This window comes from Eriocheir sinensis, chromosome 4, assembly GCF_024679095.1.
Source record: "Eriocheir sinensis breed Jianghai 21 chromosome 4, ASM2467909v1, whole genome shotgun sequence".
NCBI lineage: Eukaryota > Metazoa > Arthropoda > Malacostraca > Decapoda > Varunidae > Eriocheir > Eriocheir sinensis.
The window spans coordinates 874,205-880,080 of record NC_066512.1 but is presented as its reverse complement, the minus strand read 5'-3'; positions in this window follow the sequence as shown (position 1 = coordinate 880,080).

Sequence of the window (5,876 nt, the reverse complement as noted above, 5' to 3'; positions counted from 1 at the left end):
ATATATATATATATATATATATATATATATATATATATATATATATATATATATATATATATATATATATTATGTATGTAGGAAGGTAAGCAATGAAGCCCTCTCGCATGAATGGAAACACGTGTGACGGACAAAGGTGAGGCGGGAAAAGTGACGCCCATCCTACACATCACGCTAAATGATTGAGGGATTGGGATGTTTCGTCATGACGCCGCAACTACCATGGTCATAATGGCGCCAAGTGAACTGTACAAAAGGGCTGAGTAAAGTAAAATCTATAAATGTGTCTAAAAAGTTGATAAAATAAAATGGGTGATAAAAGGTGCAATACTGGGCTACATTAACCCATCATGCCAAGGTGAGGTGGCGTGAGAGCACTCTATTCTATTTAGGAGCAGTAATTAGCGGGCTTTTTTTTCATTATTGTTTTCTCATTTTTTACGCCCTTGCCTTGTCTCCTCTGCTGTAAAAAAAAAAGTGAGATAGACTAAGGCAAACAGGACAGGGATCGGCAGGGTAATCTTAAATTCGACGCGCCACAAGCAGGGTGAGGCAGGGGAGACAGTGTGAGGCGGTGTGAGGCAGACTGACACGAAGGCAAACTAAACAGGGTTGGGCAGAGTAATCTAGAATTCGACGTGCCACAAGCAGGGGAAGACAGGGAAGGTAACGTGCGTCCTGCAAGTCAGGGTGTTTACCAGAGCATGCAATGGGACGGCAGGGCGAGACACAAGGGGGCGTGGAGCCTTGGCGTGAGGGTGTGAGCCGAGCCGCGCCTGTCCACACACAACGATTTCACGGCTCGTTGGAGGGTGTTGGAGGCAGCCACGACAGCTTTTATGACGGTTTTCCTACTCTTCACAATCGTTTTTTTGTGTGTGTTGTAAAATATAAAAAGATTCTTGAATAGGTCATCGTCCCGGATACTTCTTTCGCCTGCATGCACCACAAGTATCAGGCTGGCAGATCTCGGCATCAGTATCAGGCACGAATAGGTTATAGTTTATCCTAGTCCTTCATCCCCAGTGCCTCTTCTTGGCCTGCCTCCGAACCCTGGACACGAGCTTCACAAACACGCACCACAAGTGTTACCGGCTCCTGGCACCAGTTCAGTGCTCGTTGGCGTGTTCCTACGTGTATCCTGTGTTCGCGTGTGGTGCGCGGGGAGGCGTGCATGAATAGCGAGTCACCGGAGCCGAAAATATATTCGAATAAATAAATACTGAATGGCTGAATTCCTAAAGCTCTTGTTTTCCGGTCCAGTCATTGGAACGCACGCTAATTATTTCGGTAATGGTTCCCTCTGGAAGGGGAACGATTTTTGTTCAAACAATGGATGATGCATAAAACGTTTGCTGAGCCCAAGAGTTAAGAGAGCCTGGCAGGACGCCACCATGATACTGATTCATAATTATAATGAAGCGACGTGAAAGACTTCAACAATCAAGGATCATTAAGTATTTCTAAGACAATCACAAATAGATTAAGTCCAATCCTGAGCCAGATATTAGTATGTGATAGCCTTTCTATATGATCACTCAAAGATGTATCAGCATTTTCAGTGCTAAGTATGAAATTCCTCATCTTATCTTCCCCTGTTAGCCTTTCAGTGCACCGCATATTCCCTTATATGACACTTAAATATGCGTATTCCACTGCTGTTGAAGTCACGGTCAAAGAGTCATAGTGTCTGTGTGTGTGTGTGTGTGTGTGTGTGTGTGTGTGTGTGTGTTTAGAGGGCCTCCATCCGGAAGGGAGTTACGATGGGAACAATTGGTTATATTGTTCGCATTGCAATTCATCGGCCCCTGCCGGAACGCCGATGACTGTGGCACTCAACCATATCTTTTAATATACCAGGTCAACGGTGTGTGACATTCCGCCTCTTAACAGCTCTCACCAAAACTAAAAACTTAGCCATTCGCTGTTTTTTTCTTCCTTATTAGTGGTATTCTGAACCTTCGTCCCCATCGCTGCCCTCTTCCTTTGTTGCACGTCTGCGACTGTACGGACGGGGCGTGCCTGCGACCCTTTGCTGGTTCAGGCCACAGCCATTCAGACGGGGCGTGACCGCAGCCCGTCTTTGTGCATGGACGCCGCCGCCTTGAAGGGGCGTGTTTGCTGCCCGTTGCTCCGTCAGGCCGCCGCCGCCGGGAGGGAGGGTGACCGCCGCCCCTCCCTGCGTCTGGCCGCCTCGCAGCGCCTCCAGCAGCGCCTCCAGCATGTGGATCAGCGCCTGGAGGGTCGGGCGCTCGCCGGGCCCCGGCCTGATTACGGCGTTCACCCAGGCCCTAATGGGGGAGAGGCACGGGGCACTACTGAGGCCTCCGTGCATGGCCAGCGCGTGGCGAACGATGCTGGCCAGATCGTACGTGTCTATGTCCCTGATCCACGGGGGGACGTCCAGAGGCAGCCTCGGCACAAGCCATGACGTGAAGGGCTCCGGCTCCTCATTCCTATTTATCTGCCTCATGTCCAGTCGCTCGGCCACGCCCAAGTCTATCACGGTGGCCTCTGGGCCTCGACTGCCGTCGCGTACACACAAGTTGTCGCCCTTAATGTCGTTGTGGGCGTAGCCTTCCCTGGCCAGTTCCTGCAGCGTGCGGGCGACTTGCAGCACGACGCTCAGCAGGTCTGGCAGCGAGGGGTCTGTTGCGAAATATCTCTCAACAGTCAGCCCGGCGTAGCGAGTTACTAGCCAACGCCTCCTGACGCAGGCGCCGACCAGTCGCTGTACCCCGGCCACCACCTGCAGCCTCTGCAGGATGGACGCCTCCTTCACGAGGTCCCCCACGCTGCCACTGTAGTAGGTCTTGATGACCAGTTCCTCACCGCTGTGAGGGTCCCACACCTTGCAGCAGGAGCCGAAGGCCCCGGCGCCCAGAGTCTCGTGCGCTTTGCTGCTCAGCAGGGCTTCCTGTCGCTCGTCGAGGAGAGGGACGCCTGCCTCCTGAAGGAGACTCACGGCGTGCCTCTCTTCAGCGGAGAACTGTTGCTGCTTTTCTCCAGCGGGCCTCCGCCTGTCAGGTAGCTTCCAGTAGTCTTTTAATTCTTCCTTTCCTTCGTTCCCTGAAGGCCCCTGCCGCTGTTTCTTAGCGGGCCACGACGAGCACTCGGCGTCTGGTGCCGGTCTCTTGGTGACTTCCCTTGTCTTGTCGTCCCCTTGCTGTCCGGGGACGCTCACTTGGTGCTCGGCGTCTGGTGCCGGTCTCTTGGTGACTTCCCTCGTCTTGTCGTCCCCTTGCTGTCCGGGGACGCTCACTTGGTGCTCGGCGTCTGGTGCCGGTCTCTTGGTGACTTCCCTTCTCTTGTCGTCCCCTTGCTGTCCGGGGACGCTCACCTGGTGCTCGGCGGCGCTGCGGCCAACGGAGCACAAGCTTTTCTTCACTACGTCAGGAGACTTTTTCTCCTCCTCCTCCAGCCAGAGGGACTTCCCCTTGGCAGGTTTGTTCTTCTCGGGGCCAGAGTAAGTGTGGGCAACGCAGCCGTCACTCACACACTTCCTTTTCTTCACTACGGCAGGAGACGTTGTCTCCTCCCCCAGGCAGAGGGACTTCCTCTTGGCGGGCTTGTTCTTCTCGGTGCTTGAGGTGCTGCCGGAGGCCGAGGTGGGTGATAACTCTTCTTCACGGTCTGGTCGATCCATCACGTAAGCTGTGTACAGTAACAGGGGCTCTCACAGACCCTACACCTCGGTTTGGCGGAGATGTTTTGGGGATATTTGTGGGAGATTGGAGTTGGCAGAGTTCGGAAAGTAGTCTAGAGCTAGTGGATTTCACACACCGCCTTCTCTCTTTATATCGCATCCAATAATGAACAGATAAATAAACGTGTTAACAATGTGCAAAAAAACTTTACACACACACACACACACACACACACACACACACACACACACACACACATTTCATTAGGACTTATTGTTGTTGTTATTATGATTATTATTATGATTATTATTCTTATGAATATTATTATGATTATGATTACTATTATTATTATCATTATTATTATCGTGATTATTATTATTATCTTTACTATGATTATTGCTATTATTGTTATTTCTATTTTCCTTTTTATTTTCAATCATACTACTTTGTTCATTTGTCTCATTCATTTCATTTCATCTTCCATTGATGTATATTTTCAGCTCAAGGGCTGCCGGGTACTTCATGCAATAAACCGTTTATTATTATTATTATTATTACACACACACACACACACACACACACACACACACACACACACACACACACACACACACACACGCAAACACTCATATTCTCCTTCTCCTCCTCTTCCTCCTCCTCCTCCTCCTGCTTCCCCTCCTCTTCCTCTTCCTTCTCGTCGTACTCTGCCATTCCCTCCATTCCTTGCCACCAAACCCTCCCTCTACCCTCTCTCCCTGCCACCCAACCCTCTCTCCCCTCCCACCCTGCTAACTCCACTCCTCTCCTCTACAACCCCATATCCTTCCCTGCTGCACCTCCCCAGCCGCCCCTGCCACCCCCCTACCAAGCCGACCTTCCTTGCACCACACTTAAAAAGGTGATGAAGGACTCCCCGAGCTAGGCAGATAAGACCATATAGTTCCACCACCATTATCCTCCCTACACTTAACACCCTCCTCCCTGCCACCGCACCCAGTCTTCCTTACCCCCATCACCCTTTTCATCTACCCCTGCCTCCCTCCCATCCCATCTCCCCCTACAACCCCCTTCCCCCCTCCTCCCCCTCCCGCTTCTCACTTCGGGTCCACACTCCATTAGTTGTCCACTGGGAAATATGAATATAATAGGCGTGGCATTACGCCTAACTGTGCACGGAGGACGAGGCGACGTGTCCGGAATACGAAACAACGGCGCGGAAGAGGAGGCGCCTACACATAATGGAGAGAAGAGTAGTTGAGGAGTAGGAGCAGGGGAAGAATAACTAGGAGGAGGAGTACAAAGATGATAAAGATGAGGGAGGGATAAATCGGTGTAGGAGGAAGAGGAGGAGTCTAAAGATGATAAAGATGAGGGAGGGATAAATCGGTGTAGGAGGAAGAGGAGGAGTCTAAAGATGATAAAGATGAGGAGTGAGAGAATAGGAGCAGATGAGGAAAAGGACTTGAAGTGCTCACAGACGTTGTGAAGATTGGGAACCATATCCGAGGGAGCGCAACAACTTCAAGGATTTTTAAAGTGCTTTGTGAAAAAATGGGCTCTGTCTTCTTAATTCTCCTGTTTCACACGGAGGTACGTTGGCTCTCACGTGGCAAAGTTCTGAATCGCGTGCTGCAACTTCGAGAGGAAATAACGATGTTGCTGCAAGAAGGTCGAACCTCGAAAGAAAATCTTCTTCACGAAATGATGCAAGATGACTGTTTCGTAACAAAGGTTGCCTACTTGACTGATTTCTTCTTTGAAGTGAATTCCCTGAATATTTCACTCCAAGGAAACCTTGCAGTGCTGGACACAGTTCGTGACAAAGTGGCAGTATTCAAGTGTAAGATTCAACTTTACGTGAAAAGAGTTCAGGACAGTGACACAACTTTCTTCCCTCAGATGACAACTATCCTAGATTCTATGGCAGAAGCTGAATGCAGTTTCCGTGAGGAGATCTCAGCTCATCTTCTGGCAGTGAATGACGCCATCGACAGTTACTTTCCAGGACTGGATGACCGCTGTACTGATGCGTGGATCTCCAGACCCTTCTCAGTGAAGGACAGTGCCATCTGTGATACTGATGTTGCTGCGAAGGTAGAATTTCTTCAAATTCGTGAGGATACTCAGTTGAGAGTCGATTTCTCTGAGCAAGAGCCTCCGACATTTTGGGCGACACTGAATGACGACTATCCTCTTCTTTCGGTGCGTGCACTGACCATACTGGACCTC